The sequence below is a fragment of the Taudactylus pleione genome, unplaced genomic scaffold (assembly GCF_031769625.1).
Source record: "Taudactylus pleione unplaced genomic scaffold, aTauple2 ptg000086l, whole genome shotgun sequence".
Lineage (NCBI taxonomy): Eukaryota > Metazoa > Chordata > Amphibia > Anura > Myobatrachidae > Taudactylus > Taudactylus pleione.
Window position 1 is genome coordinate 5,183,482 of NW_028284488.1, and position 23,412 is coordinate 5,206,893.

The 23,412-nt window shown below is 45.4% G+C and overlaps 1 long non-coding RNA gene and 1 pseudogene across 1 annotated transcript; one reads left to right on the forward strand and one right to left on the reverse strand.

Annotated features, from left to right (window-relative positions):
- Window positions 1-29: 29 nt before the first annotated feature.
- LOC148529129 (uncharacterized) lies at window positions 30-14,282 on the forward strand. Its single transcript, XR_015877829.1, has 3 exons — window positions 30-200; window positions 13,564-13,863; window positions 14,182-14,282. It is a non-coding gene; the product is annotated as an uncharacterized LOC148529129 (long non-coding RNA).
- A 7,422-nt stretch (window positions 14,283-21,704) lies between these two features.
- The window catches only part of LOC148529130 (transmembrane protein 209-like), a 438,870-nt pseudogene continuing 437,162 nt past the window's right edge, over window positions 21,705-23,412 (reverse strand).

The window sequence follows — 23,412 nt, forward strand, 5'->3', positions numbered from 1 at the left end:
GAGACAAGGCTGCTGGTAGGGGCGGGTCTACTCCACTCAGTCCCCGCCCTAACTTTCATATAAAATTTGATTGTGCACTAAAGCAAAAGAGTGTTCATTTGCACTTCCATGACCATGTGATCACAGTCAGTGATGGGAGCAGCATGAATCGGCGTGGGACAGGATCTCGCCGTCAGCGTCCACCGGAGATCTGGGGAAAGGTGAGTAGTTTACAGCCAGGGGGCAGGACGCTGTTGGAGGGGTGGCAAATGTCGTAAAGTCCGTTTAGGCTTTAGGGGGAGCGGTGACATGTGTGAGCCGACAGTGGGAGCAGTAAGTGATGGGTAATAGCAGTAACCGTACGGGGTTGTGCGGTAGCCACCAGCCCTGCTCCCAGCCAGCAGGAGCCGCGACATGGGTGAAGGGGGTGGGGCTTTGTCGGAGCTGGGGAGGCCAGGTAGGAGTTGATGTGACATTTGGGAGGCTCGGTCAGATGGAGCTGACAGCAGCAGCCGTGACGTGTGTGTCCTCCAATCAGCATGACGCATGCATCCACTAAGCACCACCAGCAACCCTGCCCCTGTGTCTGGGTGAGTACAAGTGTGAGCCCCTGCCAGGCAGAACTGTGAGCCGCGGTGTTTCTAGAGGACAGAGCGCTCCTTGCAAAGAAAGGAACTGGCACCCCCACCCCCTCATATTTTTTGGAATAATTACACTGTGAAGGGGCAGGGGGTCACTGGTTGCAGCTGGACAATCTCTGCTCTGTTCCACTTCTGTCAGGAGAGGAGCAGTCCTCTATTATTTTGCCCTCTACCCCTTCCTCCCCAACTTTTATTGTGCTCCTCCCTCCCCCATCACTGTTACTGTGCCTCCTCCTTATGTTACTGTGCCTCCTCCCTCCCCCATCATTGTTACTGTGCCTCCTCCCCATCTATTATTGTACTCCCCCCCCCCCCCCCCATCTCTCTTACTATGCATCTCCCCCCTCCTCCCCATCTGTTAATTTGCCTACTCCCCATCTGTTACTATGCCTCTCCCCCTCCTTCTGCCCATCTGTTATTGTGCCACCCCTCCTTCTGCCCATCTGTTATTGTGCCTCCCCCTCCTTCTGCCCATCTGTTATTGTGCCTGCCCATCTGTTATTGTGCCTCCCCCTCCTTCTGCCCATCTGTTATTGTGCCTCCCCCTCCTTCTGCCCATCTCTGTTATTGTGCCTCCCCCTCCTCCTCCCCATCTCTGTTATTGTGCCTCCCCGTCCTCCTCCCCATCTGTTACTGTGCTTCCCCACCCTCTGTTACTGTTCCCCCCCCCCCTCCTCCTCATCTGTTACTGTGCCTCCCCATCTCTGTTATTGTGCCTCCCCTTCCCTATCTCTGTTACTGTGCCTCCCCCCTCCTCCTCATCTGTTACTGTGCCCCCCCTTCTCTGTTATTGTGCTCTTTTCTCCCTCTACCCCTGTAGTTCTTAATTTCTTCTCTCTTCACGTATTCCCGTCTACTCTGCTCCTCCTCCATGGTCAAACTCTCCGTGAGTCTTCTCTCAGTCTCCGGCAGCATTGTGTCGTCATGACTGCGACGTTACAAGGATATGGAGCAGGTCAGGTGGGAACCAACAGGCAGCCAGGTGACCGCTGGTCAGTAGATGTTGCCTTTGGCGGAGTCTGTCATGTGTGGCTCTGTGAACGGCTACATCTTGTGACGCCAAGCGGACAATTCATGGGATGGCGCCCCTAGCGAGTGCCATCCTGGCCAATGGGTAGATAAGGGGGTGTGGAATATGACCATTGTGAGGCCCTGTCAGAGGGAGCCTAGAGTGGGAGCCTCAACCAGGGGCCTCTATGCAAAAAAATAATTATATAAATATATAGTGTTCCAAAAGAGTCTGCACTCCCCAATCCAATGGTCAATAGCCGCGGTGCTCCCCTCCAAGTAGTAGAAAAGGGCAGCGCAATGAGTGGCACTCAAACAGACTTTTAAATGAATCAACACCACACAAGGGTCCAACTGTCAACGTTTTGGATTTTACTCCGTCGTCAGGACAATGTAAGAACATGTGATACACACAGTACATGTATAAATACATTAGCCACCGCCGGGCCCAGGTCTCCAACACTTCTGGGTCCTCGTCACATCCGGATCACGTGATCGCAGTCCCTCTGCTGAAAACCGAAGTGGAGTCATGGTGCGGGATTAGCATGACTCCACTTCCGGTGTGTGTGTAATATATATATATATATATATATATATATATATATATAATTTGGACTGTGCAGTACACACTAACGAAACTGGATCAGAACCTTTATATTCCCCTGCCTATACCTTCTAAATATCCTTCCTATAAACCTCTAAGAATAACGCTAAGTTGCGTATGCAGTCTGACCGCAAATAAAGACAGGAGTGGAATCTGTGGTTCCAACGCACAAGTATTATTCAGGTAAAAGTACAGTCAGTTACACGCAATTGATACATACACAATTTAGGCGTAAAAGGAAATATTACAGACCCAAGTACAGTATACATACGCTGCGCCTCCGGATCCAGAGATAGACCTCAGACTAGAGACCCTCAGTACATACAGCATTCAGCATGGACTAAAAAAACAGTATTTGGGCACATGTATTTATCCCCCCCAGACTAAAACAGGACAAAGGGGAAATTTCCTGCTGATGTCATTGGTTCCCAGAGGAGAAGCATATGTTACAGCACATTTAACAGGCTGGTTCAAGTAGACTCCCCCTGCCTCTAACAGCAGGGGAATCTTTCTAATAACGCCTCCTGTAACATTCCAAAAGCTAAACATTTTGTTGCTTGTAAGTTCTGCGATCCGTAACTTGAGTTTGCATGATGCGATCTCTCCACCGATAACACCGGGATGCTGTAAGAAGCGTACGCATCAGAACAAGACCAAATACAGCTTGCTTATCATGTATAATACCTTATTTATCAAATACCTTTATTTCTCAGTATTTAAACTAACTAAACCAACTTAAATCATACATTTTGATGCTTATTGAACCTTATGAGTGAATATGAAATGTGTGGGTGTTCAGGGTTTGGTATAAGGACGCTAGTTAACTTGGGACAGATGCGTGCGCATAAAGCTACTTTTTCAGCGGTTTCATACAAAGTCTTATGCATTCGCTAATATGCGACTAGTTAATAGCGCTCTTGTGAGTGTTATTGTGTGTATGAGAAATGATGACAGAAGCGATCGCATTGTGCTAATATAAATATCGCCACATGTACTATATTGTGAGTTCACCTAAAATGGTGCTTAGGCGGCGATTCGCAAAATGGCGTCTTGCGATCGCATTTCTTAAATGGAGTCTTGTGGCCATTCGCAAGATGGTGTCGCTGCGATTAAATTTTAAACTGAACTTGTCTCAGTCAATTATTCAGCTTCGACAACACCCATACTGTGGGGGGGGGGGGGGAAGAGAGGGAGAGACAGAGAGAGAGAGATCTGTGTGTGTGTGTAAAAAGGGGGAGACGAACAGAGAGGGACGGACGGACAGGGAGCGACGTGCAGGGAGAGACAGGGGGGTATCCATGTTTGTATAAATCTAAATGACATTCAAATAAAGCAATATTAAATTATAATTCTGTCCTTTTTTTTTTTTTTTTTTTTTGGGATTATCTGAAAGTACCGGACCTCTGGCAGATGTGTTTGCGCAGTGCACAGGGGGAGCCCAAGACACTGGGGGTAGGGTGGAAGGAGGATGTGGGCACAGTACTGTGACCATCATGAGGCCTGGTCAGCGGTTATGCTGGGTACAGACTTAGTGATGTGTACCCAACCGATGTCGTGTGTGGAGGGTTACGGCATCGGCAAGTGCATTCACACTTGCTGATGACGGTGGAGGCCATGCTGCATTGGGCAGCACGGCCCCCACTGACGATATCGCCCATCAGGTCAGACAGGCGATGTCGCTGATGACACGCAAAAGCGTGCTTCATCAGCTACATAGCCGGTATACACTGGCCGATGTGGACGATGACAGAGGGCTAGTGTGTACCCGGCTTTAGTCCCTTTTCAAAGGCCACCGTTGCTGGAGTCTTCTAACAAATGTACTATTGCCTCAGTCCCCCTTCAATGCATCGGCACTGCAGTCCCTACTCAGGTCCGCAGCAATAATGAATGTAAGAGGGGATTAGGGAGGAGATGTCAGAATGGGTGATGGATATAAGAAAGGGTCAGGGGGAAAAAAAAGAATATATGGGAAAAGGAATAGGACAGGTTAAGAAAAGTCATGGCTGTCAGAATGTGACAGGAAAGATAGATGTTATACTACTGTTCTCGCCTGGTGTAACCCAGGCGCATATACTACTGTTCTCTCCTGGTGTAACCCAGGCCCATATACTACTGTTCTCTCCTGGTGTAACCCAGGCGCATATACTACTGTTCTCTAATGGTGTAACCCAGGTGCATATACTACTGTTCTCTCCTGGTGTAACCCAGGCGCATATACTACTGTTCTCTCCTGGTGTAACCCAGGTGCATATACTACTGTTCTCTCCTGGTTTAACCCAGGTGCATATACTATTGTTCTCTCCTGGTGTAACCCAGGTGCATATACTACTGTTCTCTCCTGGTGTAACCCAGGTGCATATACTATTGTTCTCTCCTGGTGTAACCCAGGTGCATATACTATTGTTCTCTCCTGGTGTAACCCAGGTGCATATACTACTTAAAGTTTTACTATATTGTTTGCAGCTTGAAGTAGGAATCAGAAAAAGAAATTCTAAAAGGTAGAACTGCACTTTTGTGGCTGCCATCTAAGGTTCCCAAAGTCATACCCATATAATAATCTTTTAAAGTATATAAAAACATGGATAGCATTTATTTTTATTTTCCATATGACACAGATGCTGATACAGCAGCAGAGGATAACAGGAAAAGAGAGGGCCTATTTCATTTCCCTATGTGCTGTTCAGTAGGCAAGCCCACTATGTAAATTACAAGAAGAGTTGGCACATTTCACAAAGACGATCTGCCAGTGTGTACAGCGTAAAAGATTGGCCAATTAATGTCCTCACAAGAGATATATCTTTAGCTGGCAATGACAGTTGGTCAATGTGTATAAACAACCACCATCTGCAGATAAATCTTTCAGGTGTGTACCCAGAGAGTTCCCACCACTTACCAATTACTGTAGTGTTAAACTGGGGATCCACTATACAATTTTTTGTCCGATATCTGGCTGGTTGGAATGAAACCTGGTAATGTATGGGAGCAAATGACGATCGTCCATTTGCTCACAAACGCTGGAATAAAGCCAAAAATGGTTGTTCAGCCAATTTGGTTAAAACACACAAACTTAACCAATTTGAACAATTTTTTTATTTTTTTTGTCCTTTCTTCAGTGTGTAAAACCATATGATTGACTGTCATTTGCTCCGATACATTACCAGGTTTTCATTCCAACCACCCAGATTGGACAGATATCTGACAGAAAATTGTATAGTGGATGCCCAGTTTTAGAGGGATCATAGTGTGGAATCTGAACAATTTGGTCAAAAATAGAAATAGCTTTCCCAGAGTTGTTTTTGGATAAGAAGGAGGTATCTTACTGATTAATCCAATCTAAAGCCAATAAATGAGGGAGCATACTAGTAAAGTAGTATTGTGCCTGGAAAAAAAAAAACCTTCAAATTCATAGTTACAAAGAAATTCAAGTATGACATGAGCTTGGGAAAACGTTAAGTAGCGTTTTTATAGTGTGTTAGTTTCAGACCGGCGGCCCGACCCGGCAATAATGCCGGATAGATGATGTCACCATCAATCACTGCTTAGCCGGCACTTGGAGTTGACATAGTCTCCAAGCGCCGGCTCTCTCTATGCAGTGAACGGGACCCGGGTCACCCATTCACACTGCACCTCGAGCCAGGTTGAACTCGTTTTCAACTCTGCTGATTACCCGAGTTGAAATGCCTGTCGCTCGACCCCGGTTATTTCAACTGGGAAAGTTGGGCAGAGAGAAAACTCTACAATCTCGGGTGAATAATCTCCTGCAAAACCTGCTACTCGGGGGATATATCTCATTCTGCTTCACCATCGGCCAATTATATTTTGAACAAATCGCCTGTTGGTAAATATGAGAGCTAAAAAGTTCTGGCAAGATTAATCTCACTGTAAATCGGGGCAATCTCGAATCTTGGTAAATTTACCCCTAATACTTAATTAGAAAGGCTTGTCAAGGAACTGCACATTTACATGAAGGACTTGGTAAGTGCAAATATGTGAATTCCAAGTCCAGTAGCTCAGACATAAACATGCACAAGTTGTTGAGAACCTTAGCAGTCTGATCGTTCTATATACTACTGTATAGTAGTATCATCTCAAGGTTTATTAGGTTCCTCCTAACTTTATAACCCAAAGAGCCAGGGCTCCTCTTTATAAGGGTTATAACCCCTCTACTATCCAGGATTTCTTTAGATCTAAGAGGACCTTAGAGGAACTTTATTATCTATGAAGAAGGACATCGAACCAAAAGGAGGTTTAAGTAGTTCTTTTGGAAATCACCTTTATATTCAGCGCCATCTCATGTTCAGATTATTTTTGTTTTGCATTTTTTTTTTTTTTGAGAGGGGGTGACACTCTTTCTGGACAACAGGAAGGCTGCTCAATTCAGGTTAGAAGAACTTGCATAGTAAAAAAAAAAAAAAAATGTTTTGGGGCATGTGGAAAGGAAAATTGATGGAACACAGAAAAAAGGTAGGAACACAAATTTTGTATGTTATTCGAGACTAGGAACTTTTTCAAATTTGTTGCCATTTAATTTCTTCCACAGTCCCTAAATTTTTTCATATTTAGGACTTATTATTTAGCTGCAGCAACTCCTTCCATATATTTTCTTTAGAAATTGGTGCCCTTTTCCTAATAAATGTTGCCAGGCACTGCCATTGCAGACCAATTAAAGGGCAAATTCTCAGTCAATAATGCATGAAGGATCTTACAGACCTATAGCAGAGTTTAACATAAGACGACCATCTTTGCTCTGGCATTGCGCAAAGGGAAAGTAATTAGTATTTTAGCCAGTGCTTAAAGTGGTCCTAGAGAAGTGGTGGAACTCCCCTCCCCCCTTCCCCATTGCTACTAAAGGGACAGCTCTGAAAACAAGGGCGTGGTCTCACAATAGTATTCCCAATTCAAATTACGCCACACAGTAGCACAATCTTGATTCAGGGGAGTTTCACCCTGTCACATTACACCACATAGTAGTATCCCTTATTCATGTATGACACACAGCAGTGCCCCTTTTACACAATGCCCACATTTTTGCCCTTTACTCATAATGCCCACAGTAGTGCCCCTAATACACATAATGCCCACAGTAGTAGCGCCCCTTATGCATTAACCCTGGGAGTGGTGCCCTTTATGCTGTGGCCCCTGTAGTGGTAGTGCCTCTTATGCAGTGCCCACAGTAGCGGTGCCCTGAATTTAGTGCCCCAGTAGTGGTAGTGTCCCTTATGCAGAGCCCACATTAGTGGTAGTGCCCCCAGGAGTGGTGCCCCTTATGCAGTGAGCCCAGTGATAATGTCCCTTATGCAGTGCCCCCAGTAGTGGTGCCCCTTATGCAGTGCCCACAGGAGTGGTGCCCGATGTAGTAATGCCCCCTGTAGAAGCTGTACCCGAGTAATGCCCCTAGCAGTGCCCCCAGAAGTTATGCCCCCAATATGAAGCCGCTTACACAAAAAAAAAAAAAAAACAATCCTTACCTTAAACCCCGCTCCTGCATCCGCTGCCTCCGGTCCACCTGGCTGCTCCGCTGAACTATGGGAGAGACATCATGACATCTCTCCCATAGTGCCAGTGGGGAGAGCCGAAAGTCAAAGCTCCAGAGTGACCCTCCAGCTGCCGCTGCGGGGAGGGAGCCAGGCGCCTGCTGGTAACAAAATCTCAGCGGGTGCCCCGCCAATGGAGCCTCCCTGAAGCGTCGGGCTAAGGTGGGTCGGAGGAGGTGGAACTGATTCCGTCTCCAAATGGAAGTGAGGGAATGCAGTTTCGCCCCACTTTAACCCCTGATTTTAGCCCATATGCAGAGGTTGTATGCATTTTGTGGTATGCCACTATCCATACACTAGATGTGATACTAGTCTATAGAGCAAGAGATATGTCTGAAAGCATACAGCCGCACTGAACTTTAACTACCTTAGAATGCCCCATTATGCCTCTTCAGTCACCAGCGAAGATGTGCTCAAAATGCGCACAATGATGTATCAACACTATTTACAAAGGTTGAGCATGTGCAGGGACGGCAACAGAAATCTCGTGGCCCGGGCCACTAATGTCTCTGGGGCCCCACCTTCTCACCACCACCCCCGATCCTGCACATCCCTCCCCTACATGTTATACGTGAAGCATGATCATGTTAACTGAAAGATAAGCCAACCTATAAATAAAGTAAAAACAATATGACTTACTACACTGTCTCTCTGTCACTAACGATGCAGACTGTAGGTCTTGTCTGGCGGCTCTTACAAAGGTCTTCTTGATGACAGTGCTGTGAATGCCTCAGGGGTAGGAGGGAAAGTCTGCAGCCAGCCATTCGCAGTCTTTCATCACCATCCTCAGCCCAGAAGCCCCCATCACCTTTCTCCATCCCCAATCCCCTTCTGTCCCCAGCCCCTATCACCTTCCTATTTATTATCCTAACGGCAGCCTCAACTCCTCCTCACCACCACTGCCTGCCTGACGGGCACGGAAGACGTGTGGCGATGTGACCTATTACGTCACTCTGCCACATTGCAGACTTAAAGGTCATGCCCGGGCCGGACCTCAGCTGAGCCACCTGGAAGAGCCCAGCGCTGCCTGGACCAGGCTACAAGGGAGCTGGGGCTGGGCAGCAGCTATGGGTCCCGGCAACTCCGTTTTGTGCCCGTCTGGACCTCGGGGCCTGGTATAGTTGTTCCCTTAGTCCCCCACTGTCGCCGGGCCTGAGCATGTGCAGTGCAAGAGCATGCAAGATACAGTCTGCAAGATGAATGAGCATATGCTCAAGTTAGCATCAGGCCCTAAAAGCTTAAAGACTTGTTTGAGAAAGTGCACATTTATTAAAAGCCAAAAAGGCAATGGTTATCAATGTTTTAATAAATATGACTAAAGTAGGACAGCAAAAGCACTTCCCTAAAGAGAAAGCTAAATCCGCCACGCAGTGCCAGAATCATTTTAAGAGCTGGATCTAGTTCCTCTGTAAAACTGCACTGACAGTAACAGTGCTGCCTTTGCACATAGCTGATTACATTTGATGTGTCATGTACCCTTATAACTCGATCTTGTGTCATCAGCCTAACCTATTTATGGACATATAGTGTTCCACATGACTAGGTCAGAAATTCTACTACAAAGGCCACACGTCTGCAATACCATAGTGAACCAGTTAGAAAATACACATTCCTCCCTATATCATTACGTTACATTTCCCACCAAAGAACGTGAAGATCCAGAGATTAGAAACAAGTAAGATAAAATGCGTTACACATCCCTCTACTAATTCATACTAAGGGCCGAAATCAATTAGGAGAGAAAAGCCGCATTTGGCGAGAAGTGTTCGCCGATGTGATCTTTTAGAGGATCCCAGCGTATCGCACCAATTTCCAAACGTTTTTGCAGGTGCGAAAACGCCATAGGCAGAGACAGGCAAAAACTTTCACCATCTCAGAGACAGGTGAAAAGATGTGCAAAATCCCTACATTGCCCTAAAAATGTGGGGACTTCGTTCAGAACCCTTTGGACACCCCCTAATGACTAATTAGGCCAATAAATAAATACAATTAGTTTAATTCCCTCTAATAATGACATGTAATTATTTAGGTGAAAATGTAAAAATTGTTGGAAAATGTATTTAAAGTACTGGATCAGGTATTTTGGGACTGTATGGATGGGATGGGATGCAGTCAGAATACCGGTGGGTGTGATGGCACCCGCCGATATCTCGACACTGACAGCCCGACAAGGGACAAAAGATAGGCGTTAAAATCCCGAAGCCTATCATTAACCCCACTACAAAGATTTAGGGTGTGGGGGAGGGTTAGGCACTGATGGGGGGAGGTTATAGTTAGCACTAGGGGGGGGGGAAGTCTCTGGGGGTAGGACATCTCTAATCTCATCTCTCTTCACTTTCCTGTCTGCCCTCTTCGCTCAACTAATGTACGCCGCCGTTCATACCAACTGATTACTTCCTCCCACTCCTGCCTTCAAGATTTTGCCCGTGCTGCTCCGCTACTTTGGAGCTCTCTCCCTCAGCCTCTACTAGGGCACCTAACACTTGGTTGTTTATGCCATGCTGCTTATGTGGGTGCTATTGTCGCTAATGTAGCAATGTATATTATCCATGTCCTCGTCCTGTATTGTACTGTAAGTCATTGGTCACCTATTTGTTTATGTACTTTGTAAGACACTGCAGAAAACTTGTGGCACCATATAAATAAATAATAATTTTGCATATAACAGCCATTTGACTCAAATTAACAACCCAAAATACTATTATTAGGACTATGAATACACTTCTATATTGACTTCCAGGGTCAGTTAGGCTTTTTATGGGGTACAGACTGATTTCCCCAAAATATGCTGTACTTTTTGACATTCGCAGGTTTCATACATGGTACGTATTTTATTATTTTTTTCTTTTAATAAGCCTATTGAAGTTGTTACATTTTCTAGAGGCTAATAGCATGCTCATTCTGCTCTCCCCTCCATATCTTGTGAGTAGAGTACTGCCAGGTGCACACTAGACCAGAGGCTCCCAAAATCGGTCCTTAGGGTTCCCCAACAGTGCAGGTATTCGAGATATCCATGGCTGAGCACAGTTGACTTAATTAATACCTCAGTCAATTTGATTTAAACACCTGTGCTCAACCATGGATAGCTCTGAAACCTGAACTGTTGGGGAACCTTGAGGACTGCGTTTGGGAACCTTTGCACTAGACGATATGTCATCCTATCACACATCAGGCACATTGGCCAGTGACATCGCCCGTCAGACCTGTATGCAGGTCTTTTGGCCAATATTGTCAGCGGGGTTCATGCTGCCGAATAAAGCATGGTCCCCACTGTCGCTCCCTGCATCGGCAAGCATGTATGCAACATCGGCACTGGGTATGCATCACTAAATGTGTACCCAGCTTAACAGTCAAGCTATGAAAATGTACAAAGTGTGGATCACATGCATGCAATTCAGATATCGAGTCACATTTAGCACATTCAGTTAAAACAGAGCTCGACAAAACCCGGGGGCCAGGTCGCCATGGTGACCAGATTTGGCTGCCTGGCGACCAGATTTTCAGCAACCCCCGGGCCGCCGCTAGTGTAGTGCTGATCGCGGTCCACACTACACAGTAACAAACACAGAGCCGCCAACAGCAGCTGTATGTATGTTATAGCAGCCGATGAGAGTCAGACAGACTCTCATTGGCTGCTGCATCGTCCATGGAGTGAGCCGGCTGGAGCTCACTCATGAGCTCTGCCTTCCGGCTCACCCCGCAGCAGGTGATGGGAGAGACGTCACTCCCATAGTGCAGAGCGGACAGCGGCGGTCGTCAGCCGGAGCTGGGATCAGGTAAGTTGTTTTTCTTTTGTGTGTAAGGGGCACTGCATAAGGGGGGGGGGTGGCTCCTGGAGACACTGTGGGGGCACTGCAAAGGTGGGGGTGGCCGCTACTGGACACACTTTATGGGGGGCCACTACTGGGGCACTGTACAGGGTGGGGTCGCTACTAGGGGCAATGCATAGTGGAGACTACTACTGGGGGCACTGTATAGGGGGACAACTACTGGGGGCAATGTATAGGGGGGAACACTTCTGGGGGCACTGATTAAAGGGGCACTACATAGGGGGACCACAACTGGGTGCACTGCATAGGGGGACTACTACTGGGGGCAGTGTATAGGGGGGCAACTACTGGGGGCACTACTACTGGGAGGCAATGCATAGGGGGGGACTACTACTGGGGGGCAATGCATAGTGGGGACTACTTCTGGGGGCACTGTATATGGGATTCCTGCAACTCACAAATAATGCATAGAAACACCTTAACTTTGTTATATCCTGATTAAACCTTGGTACAATCCTGCCTATACCTTCTAAATCCTGCCTATACCTTCTAGAATTGTCGCAATTTAGCGTAATGAGTCGCACAGTAAATAAATGCCTTCAGACTTTGAATGTATTTCCAAAGCACAAAAAGTTATTATTCAACATAAAAACAGATAGTTACACGCTGTGATCTAAAGACAATTAGCGCAAATAAATCATACAGACCCAAGGTACATTTGTTATATACGCACGCGCTCTGGGCCCAGATACCGGCATCAGTATTAGAAACCTCCGTCAACAGCACAGCAAGAAGACTCAAGACTGGGGTCAGAGAGCGCACATATATACTCTTTCAGGAATTGTCAATACAATGCACATGAGCTGGTATTGTTTCATTGGTTCTTCTTCTTTGGTCTTCTGTTACGACATAGGCCCTCATTCAGACCCGGACGCAAGTGGGCGTTCGTACGATTGTCGTACGTACAGAATTATGTTAATTCAAGCGCTCGCTCGTAATTTCGAACGCATCTAAACATCCTCCCCAAACTCTACCGACCCCTCCTCTAACTAACGAGCGTGCCAAATAGCGAGCGTACATCCCCAATGTGGCTTGCAGGGAACGCACGCACAAGTCCAACCCGGAAGTGGGCCTGTCAGATTCCGATTACCTGCTCCTTTATTCTGCCTACCTCCCTCAATCGTATCATGCCAATCAATATAACAATTATCTTAATTGCTCGTCATTTTTGTTTTTGTTTGCAATGCAAGAAACTTTACTCTTGTCCGTGTTTGTGTTTACCCGCAGAATACGTACGGCTTAAACTATCGCTTTTATTTGTCAAAATACATGTTTGAGCCAATTATCCATTTGTTTTCTTTGTTTTTAACCACGCATATTTTACTGGGTTCATTTCTTTATTTCAATTAGCTTACGCATGTCACTGCATCAAGCCTATCATAACTCGCAATAGATTTGTGGCCCTGTCGAACACATGACTCATACACTAACCAATAGAATTTGTCCTGTTAATTTCCCAAATACATTAGCCAATCAAATTTTTTTTCGACTCTTTATTAAAATAGTTTTTTATAAAATACACCATTGACATCATGAGAGCCTCGGCATTCACCAGGCGCGAGCTGATGGTGTTAACCGAGGTGATGGACAGGCGGATCACCAGCCAGCCTCCCCCCATCACCAATAGGGAAAAGCGTACCGCATATGCAGAGGTACGTGGCTGCCTGCGTTCCTTCGGCTCACGCCGCCAGATCGGCCAGCTGGAGCGCAGGTGGTCCGACCTGCAACGGCGGACGCCCCGCTTGCTGGCATGCTTTCGCATGCAGATCGCGGAAAGTAAGTTTTTTGGACTGTGGTTTTCATGTTTATCTTTGTGGCCCTAACTGCATGTGCATGTTTTCATGTATGGCCTATTTATTCTTTGTACTCATATCTGCATGTGCATGTTTACATATTTTTTGTGTTAAAAATTAGCGTTTAACAAGGTCATGTTCTAAAATAACCACAATTTGTTTCCCATCTTTTAGGGGCAGAGCGAAGACTACGGCGTCATCGCCGTCAAAGACGGCGCTCTCGGCCCCTCTCCCCAACCCCCAGCCAAACATCCTCCCCCCTAAATTCCCCCTCCTCCCCAGCATGCACAGACCCTGTGGCACATGCGTCGGGGCTCCTTCCCCTCCATCCCAATTCCCCCTCCCCTCCAACCACCCCTCTCGTAACTACCCCCTCCCCTGAATCCCAAATCACCCCTCCCACCTCGTTGGGGAATGTTGGCACCTCCGAGGAGGACGAGGGAGTTGCTTCTGGCTCGGGCAGGATTTTGAACGGTATGTTTGCCTTTTTTTTTTTTTTTTTTAAATGTTAGTATGTAATCCTGTGTCTGTGCCTTTTTTTTTTTTTTTGGTTTGTCAGAATTTGGTGTAGATTTCTGTTTGTCTTTACCTTTTACAGCAGATTTTCCCATACACATATCCCACCTGTCAGAATCTGCAATTTTTTGGTTGTCCATTTTTGGGTCCTTGGATTTTTTGGGTTAAATGTGCTTTGGGTCACAATATTGTCATTTTTGGATAGCTTTGTTTGGCTTGTTTTTTCATGGGGTTTCATTAATTATGTATTAAGCCCCACACTTTTCTAACCCACAGAGGAACAGAGGCGTTTGGCGGACTTAGCCGGATGCATAGAAAGGATGCGGGGCTACGTCATCGGGCTGCTGGTGGTCCTTGACCATATGTCTGTGATCCTGCGTCCCTAATTTATTTTTTTTTACAAAAAATAGTTGTATTCATTAAAAATGTAAACTTCACGTTCTGTCTCATTCCTTGTCTCCAAATCTTAGATTGTTTACACTGACATAAGTAGACTCTTCCAGCAAGTATTTGCAATTAATGTCACTAAGATTGTGTGTTGTATTTTTTAGGGAAACAGGCACATGAAACAGCTAACAGTAACAATCTGCTTGGGCTTTTTTGGTCTGCGACAATTTATATATTACTACATTTTACATGTTCCAATTTGGGGGGCAACCTGCTTAGGCCGAGATTACAAAGCCTACTGATTGTACAGAATACCTTTTGTTGTTGGTTTTGACCCAGAAAGCATATTTAAATTTAGCTCAAATTGCGACATTACAAGATTAACCCTTAAGCAATTTTAACGTGGGTGAACCTGGTTACACTTGCTTGCAATGGTCAATAAAATTTGCAAAATTACACTCTCAAAACATTTATTCACAACAAAGTGTTGGCTCACAAACAATACACACAGTGATAACAAAAAAAAAAAAACCATCAAACACCATATGAAAAAAGAAAAGAAAAATCAAGAACCGGTTGACGAATGAGCATGCCAACATGATTCCACAAATGTTGCGTTTCAATATTGGTTCCAGAATATATATCCAATGTGTCCCCACGAAGGTTTGTTTTGGGTAGCAGGAAGTAGTCATCGTTTCAGTCCCAAAGATTATGAAATCAAACAGAAGATGGGAAACAAAAAACAAATTAATTAGATGGTCTCCAAAAATCCTTACCACATTGTGTCAAATAACTTCTTTGGTGCCAATAATTACCTAAAATATCTGGCCACCACATCATCGCGTATGGCCCCCCCACATACTGACCTCCGACCAACCTCGGGGAGGCCATCCTCAGGTAAGGCATCCTCTGGCTGCATTGGGACACCACTCCTTATGGCGATGTTGTGAAATATCCCACACAGGACCACAATTTTCGAAACCATATCCGGTAAATACATGAGCTCGCCACCAGAGCGGTGGAGGCATCTGATTCGGCCTTTTAAAAGGCCGATACAGTGCTCCACCACTTGCCTGGTGGCTGTAAGTGCGGAATTAAAATTACTTTGTGGCCCTGGTGTGGGAGCCAAATAAGGAGTGAGCAGCCAGGGCGTGCAAGGGTAGCCACTGTCTCCTGTGAAAAAGAAGTGACAACATCAGGATCACTGTGTATCAAGATTAACATTGTTATGTACTAAAGGTCTCCACTTACCCAGAAGCCACGCATCACCAGCTTGTAGGTTGTTTAATTTGTGCCATATCCCTGATTGCCGGATGACGAATGAGTCATGTGCACTTCCGGGTAATTTTGCATTCAGGGACAGGATCTGGAGGGAGGCATCACATACCACCATTACATTCAGGGAGTGATAGTGTTTGCGGTTGCGAAATATGGCCTCCAGCCGTGCTGGAGGCTGAAGTGGTATGTGAGTACCATCCACAACCCCTATGATTTGTGGGAAGCCAGCTATTTGGTAAAAATTGGCCTTGGCCACACTAAGGGCACCCATATCCAAAGGCATTTGAATAAAATGATGGAGGTGCTTGAAAAGTGCCTCCATCACTGCCCTCAGGATCCGGGAATAGGAGGATTGGGAGATTCCCGCCACTATTCCCACCGTTGTTTGAAACGATCCTGAGGCACAGAAATGTAACACCGCCAGAAATTGCGTAAGTGGTGGTACTGCTGTAGGACTGTCAATTTGCCGCTCAAGATCACTCTCTATTAATGAGAGAGTGTCTATGATGATTTGGGGCGGAAGACGGTAGCGTCTTAACACCTCATCATCGGGCATTCCAAAAAGGGTGACACGTGTTCGATATATCTTGGGCCTTGCACGCCTACGATGCCTACGCCTGGGACGAGATTGAGGTTGGTCGGCTTCCGGGAGCATGGCCAGAACAATCCGACCAAGATCAACCTGAAATGGCAAGAATTGAATGTAAGTTTTTTTTCGCCATAAATAATTGAAAAATTACTTAGCTTGACGATACAATCCAATGATGCTTACATGCCGGGGTATTGTCATGATGTTCCCAACCTATAAATAATAACAAATAAACAATGCAACAATTTAGGGTGGGCATTTAGGAATCTAAATTGGGTGCAAGACAAAACATAAAAGGGGAGAAACGCACATTTGGGCAAAGAGCAAAACGACATTGCGCAGACTACCTCAATTTGGGCCCAAATTTAATAAAAAATTGCTAAAGGGAACTCACAAACAATTTCACGGAACAAAATAAGCAGATAATAATGCGCTAATTAGTTCGCAAATACAAGACAAAAAAAAAGCAGATAAAAAAGCACTAATTAGTTCACAAATACAAGTCCAAAAATACGCAAATAAAAATGCGCTAATTAGTTCGCAAATACAAGACAAAAAAAAAGCAGTTAAAAAAGCACTAATTAGTTCGCAAATACAAGTCCAAAAATACGCAAAAAAAATGCGCTAATTAGTTCGCAAATACAAGACAAAAAAAAAGCAGATAAAAAAGCACTAATTAGTTCATACATTTCGGAATCACAAAACCAAAGGTTAAAAGTGTAAGGTCAAACAAAGTTGCGTAAAAAAAACATGAATATTTAATAAACAAGTGAAAAAATAAACTTACCAATAGAGGATATATAAGTCACCGGATAAAAAGGTCGTTGGGGCAGAGCCAAAAGAAACCTAACAAAGGACAGTTTGAAAAAAATTTACGACCCAAAATTAACAAAAAGAAGGAGACACAAAGTGAACAAAAGTAAGACGGGCAAAAACTTACAAAAAATAACACGACAAAGAAAACAACCACACCAAAAAAAGCGAACGGAAATAAAAACTCCAAAAAGACAAAGCAAAAACAACTCCAAACAACGCCAAATACCAATCCCGCCAACAATCCACTCCGACCAACGTAACCTCCAACAACCAACACCCGCCACCTCGACTCGAGACGCCCCAAGCCATAAATAGTGTTTATTTTCCCGCACAAATTAAGGAGGGATCATAGGAATGCACAATCAATGATGCGGATGAAAAATAAGGACGCATGTATAAATACGTCACGACCCAAAAAAAACGTTCTGGTGTATTTCTTGTTTGGAGGTAAGAAATGGCTACAGACCAGGGAAACAATGACCAAGAGTCTGCCGGTAAGTATTTCATGCATTTCCAAACAAGGATTTTTTTTAAACATAATATAGTGCAAGTTTGCAAGCTTTAATTTCTCAACGTTTAAACAAATAGGTGAGGAGGATGACATGGAAGAGGCTGCTGGGTCCAGTATTCCGGCCAAAGCAGTGAAAAAGAAAAGGCAGCCACAATTCACAAGAAAGGAGATGGAGATTTTGGTTCAGAAGTGTGTGGACATCCTGCCACAGGCAGACAGGAATATGGGTGCAAGCCAGAAGTGGAGAATGTGGGAGGAGGTAGCCAGTGCTGTCAATAGGGTGGGTGATTATGTCCGTCTAGCCCGGGATGTCAAACGGCGGTAAGTAAAAACTTGACCCCCCTAAAACCAAAACCCCCAAAAAAACCTGAATAATGGTTCCTTTTTCACCAACAGATGGCAAGACTTCAAATATCGCCTGAAACAAAAAATGGCGGACAGGGCTAGGCATGCAAGGGGGACAGGTGGGGGTCCCACCCCTGTCATTGGAGTTGAATGATTTAGAAGAGCTGGCACAGGGGTGTGTGCAGGCTGTGGAGGTGTTTGGCATGTCCAACATGGATACGGACATGCCAGACTTTGCGGCTCCTCATGTTGTCCCAGGTAAATATTGTGATGTCACCAACTCTGAAATGTTATTGTGCCAATCTGTAGATTCTAATGTGACTCTTTTCTCATTTTTCAAACAGAGACACAGGCGGATGAGTCTGCTCCAGAGGGGAGCCTTGGCCGCAGAATTTCTGCTGGCTCTGCAGGGGAGGAACCAGTACATCCGGCTGAGGACCCTGCAGAAGCCAGTCCAGGGCAATCCCCCTCGCAGGCAGTGTCCCTCCTCACAGAACTCAATTTTAAATCGGATTTCCATACGGAGATTCTGCAGAGGATGGACGCCAGTCTGCTACGGGTGGCTGAGGCCCTGGAGCAAAATGCTGCGGCCAACGTGACCATTGGTCAGGCCCTGGCGAAAAATACCAGGGCCAACATCCGCATCGCCAATGCCCTGGAGCAGCGCGTTCGCCAGCACATGGTGGAGCCGACCTCCCTTCCTGCCGGAACATCAGGATCCTCCACCTCTGGCACAACATCAGCCAATCCTCCAAATGTGCCTAGCCCTGTGCCTAGTCCAGAGGCCACAACATCTGCCTCTGGCCAGGTCAGCCCGATGACATCCCGGACCCGGTCTGGCGCCCACCCTCCCCCAGCCAAACGGGGAAAAAAACGTTGACAGCACTGGCTACTTTCCTCACACTCCTTCTGTGCTTGCCCCATATTCCTTTCTGGCCAAAACTTCCCTCTGCTTTCTTGTGAATTGTTTTTAATTTTTGCATTTAAGTTTCCATACCTTTTATGTTTGCACAAATTAAAATTTATTTGGGAATAACACTGCCAAAAATGTTTGGGCAAAAAATGTGCCAGAAAATGTTTTTAGTTTGCAATAAAATTTGAAAAAATGTTCGACATTGTATTCTGACATTATTTTAGAAATGGTTTACAGTTAATCCTGGCCCACAAGGCAAAAACGACCTCCCAAAAAATGTAAACGAAAAAAAAAAAAAAAGGGCACTTTAAGGAACACTTTAAAATTTACATAAGGATGCAAATTCTCCTGACCAAAGCAAAATGGAAAAATACACACAAACATGATGACATTATTGTTACAATAGCACAAAAAGCAAATACAAACCAAAAAAAACATACCTACGAATGTACGCTAATTGATTGTGTAATCCTGAAATTAGCAGCTATGATTTCCACCTGCGTACGGTTTTGTGCTAACCCAAAAAACTGTTTTCAAAACACATTACAAGCTGGTTTTCAATTCAAAACTGATTGATTTTCTGACAAGCCGTGATTAATCGATGAAACATCGTGGAGGGCCGGGACGGAGGAGAAGGCCATCACCAATGTGGTCGAGTAATCCAGACCCCAAGCTGTGCGAGCAGTTTGAACGGAAAGAGGATCATCCAGTGTCGTATGACTTGGTAAAAACACATTTGATGTTCGCATCAGATAATGTATGTACGCCCAAAAAACGCCTCGCCACACCTGCGTTTTTCCATCTCCACCCCCGTCAACGCCCAAAAACGCCATGTTCTGTCAATCACATTTGACATGTCACTTCCTGTACGCAATTTGACGACCTAGACAAAAAAAGCTCGCAATATGCTGTACGCACATGCGCAGTGTTACACCGACGCATGCGCGGTTTCTCAACATCGGAACGCAACGAGCGTACTGCTGTTAACGAGCGGCTCTGAATGAGGGCCATAGTTCATTGGTCTGTTTGTACTTGAGAAGTTCAACCTCCCAGTGGCTGTTTGTGTACTTTTTCCTGCCGCATAACTAAGCAATGAACACTTCATACATTACCCATCACCTAATTCCCTATAGTTCATAACTTGCAGATGCTTGTAGCGATTTCCCCACCGATAGTACTGAAGATCTGCAAATACAAAGCGGATCAGAATGGCACCAAACATGATCTACTTATTATGTACTAAACCATAAATATCATATAACATGCACTTCACATCATTGCAAATATAAATAACACTTTGGTAAATAACCTTTATTAATGCGGAACCTTTTTTATATGTAATTGTGTAATATGTGAGCATTAGGAATATGAGGAAAGGACGCTAGTTAGCGCTGTGCGGATATGCGTTCATGTGTTCATGTGTATGAAATAGCAACTGTATATATATCTCTCTCTACAAAAATGACAGGCAATGGGGTTTACACAGATGATCAAACGATGTCTAATGAAATCACAAAGGCAAGGCTTATTCGTTTAAGCCTCAGACATAAATACACTGGTTTATTTATCTTAAACCACAGAGCAATGCTCACTGTATCTTTGTTTATTCTTCAATCACTTGTCACAGACAAATCCACAAAACCCGTCTTGTCAACCCTGAATGTTTAATGTAAGGATTTTATTTTAGTTATAGCTAAAAATGGCGTTTTGCGACTAGTTGTAAAATGGCGTCTAGTTTGCCATTCGCAAGATGGCGTTGTGCAGATTCCGATTGTAAACAGATTCTGTCTTAGCCAATTATGTGGCTTCGACAACTTATTTTTTAAAGCAGAGGGTGTGTGTTAGGCTGCTTTTTCCATTTTAGAATACAGGTGCCAACTTTAGTTTATGATATTAGGAAAGAGGAAAAATCTATAGGGGTAAATGTACATTCAATACACTCAATACAATCAAATCCACTGTGCAAAATGATACAGGAGCAGCTCACACCTAACAAGGTGGTATCACCAAAACCATAAAAGTTAGGATGCGCTTATACTGTCTTTTGTATTACATGTACACTCAAGTCATAGTAATGATCCTTTTGATCAGATTATGCATATGCACAGACATTCAGGAGTCAATCCAATTAGCTGCGAAGGGTAAGAGTTGACGCTGCCACGGTGTTAAAACGCCGGAAACTGCACCTCATCTCGCACCCTTCGCAGCCAGCTCCGAGCACAAATTCGCACAATTTTGCATGGAGAACTATGGGGCTGCAAGCACTTTTGTGTAACTTCGTGCTGCCGTTAAGTGCGGCTGTTGTCGCGATGATTCACACCCTTGAGATTGTAGACAATTTGATTGAACCCATATACTGTGGTAAATGTGGCCTGATATCAGCAACACTATGGGCCTTGACTCCCCGATCTCCCTGAGAAAGATAGTGTACACCATGCCTCCTCAATAATCCACAATTCCTTAATATTCGATGGTGGCGGATTGCACATTGAACTGCATTGCACAGGTATTCAATTAGGTTCATGCGGCAGAGGAGAGGGCCAACTTATGATGCAGAATGCTCCTCTAGTTATATTCTGGTGGCTATGGACCTTTTCAGTTGAGCAGTCGTACTGAATGAGCCTGCTCCTGTCTCAGTGAATGCATAACATGAACGGTTGCAAATGTTCCACAAGGAATTTGTCCGTCATTGATGTCTGCAGATGTATCGGGGGTCCTAATACACGCTAGCTGACAACACCCCACACCAAAACAGAGCCACCGCCGCCATGGACTGTCCCTTGTTGACATATGTGATCCATTGCCTTGTGGGGTTTTCTCTATACGCATGTTTCTGGCACAAGTGAACAGGATTTTAGTGGACACAAGTTCCTATCCAATTCTAATGCTACACTGCATACTAAGGGAACAGAAGAAAGAAGTGTAAAGTAGTGTAAGCGTGCACAGAACTCTGCAAATACTTACCCGAGCATCCCAGATTCTTTTGTCTTTATTATGTACAGGAACATAAGTAATGTGTGGAACAAGTTATTTCTTCCCTTGAAATACAAGAAGAGATGCATTAAGAAAAAGGGCATTAGCAGTCAGTGCACTTTTCATTTCAATCAGACATGGTTCGCCACCCACAATGGACATCCATATATGTAGTCAATCAGTCTCTCTCTCAGTGGAGGCTCAAGGGGGGTGGTGGGTTGCAGAGCTATTGCCCAGGGTGCTACGGCCTGGGGGCAGCTGCAGTCACCACACCAGTTCTGTCCGTTAAAGGAGCGCTCCACACCAATTTTTTTTTTTTTTTATATATAGCCAGGCAATAGCTGCCGGGCGCTAGGACCCAGCGGCTCCTCGCGCTGTGCAGCACTGCATGGTGTACATCGTGATTAAATCACACCACGCCACAGAAAGGAAGAGGAGCATGCAGACAATCAATTTTGAAGGTGAATTGGTGGGGGCATGGGAAAGGGGTTGGCTCTTGAGGTGACACAGCAGTCTAGAAAGACAGGAAACTGGAAAGACACGGGACAGGAGGCTGGAGGGATCACGGGAAAAGTTGACCCTATGTTGTAGTATGATGACAGTTTTATTCCTACATATACAGGCATCTCCTGGACCATGTGTTCTCCTACATGAATAATGAATACCATCTGAATACACTGTTTGCCCAGGGAGGATCAATTTTTTTCAGAGGTTCCCTGCTGCAGAGAAACCACCCTCCTCCCCGAAAAAAAACTAATTTCTTTATCATCCTATTAGGGGACACTGGAGACATCCCAAAGCTGCCTCTAATGGTGGGTATGCTCAGTGGAAGCTGTAAAAAGCAACTTCCTTCTAAGAGTGGCACCCCAGATGTAAACATAAAACCTGTAGAATCTGATGAATGTGTGAACAGACAGACATCAGATTGGCTGCTCTACAAAGCTGCCCAGAGGAGACCCTGTGCCGTACCGTCACCTAATCTGATAGAAATTAGAATATTAGATTAGCAATTAAATCATTGCTTTCACTTTCAGCAGAGACCACATAATATTGCACATCTTAACATAGAGTTCGGGCAGTGCTGACAACTCCACCACATTCATTGGCATCATCGCAGTGGCGTAACTTCATCCCAGGTGCCCGGAGGCAAGATAAATGTTGGTGGCCCCCCAAATTAAAATGTGCCATCCCCAGCACCTATGCCAGCCCCAGCTGCCGCCCCCCATTGTAGTTCCCCCAGTAGAGGTCCCCCTATGCAGTGCCGCCTATGTAGTGCCCCCCAGTAATGGTCCCCCTATGCAGTACCTCCAGTAGTGGTCCCCCTTTGCAGTGCCCCAGTAGTAAGCGCCCTGTAGTGCTCCCAGTAGTAAACTCCCTGTAGTGCCCCCAGTAGTAACCCCCAGTAATGCCCCCTGTAGCAAGCCCCCAGTAATGACCCCTGTAGTAAGCCCCCTGTAGCAAGCCCCCAGTAATGCCCCCTGTAGTAAGCCCCCAGTAGCAAGCCCCCAATAATGCCCCTTGTAGAAAGCCCCCAGTAATGCCCCCTGTAGTAAGCCCCCAGTAATGCCCCCTGTAGTAAGCCCCCTGTAGCAAGCCCCCAGTAATGCCCCCTGTAGTAAGCCCCCAGTAATGCCCCTTGTAGAAAGCCCCCAGTAATGCCCCCTGTAGTAAGCCCCCAGTAATGCCCCCTGTAGT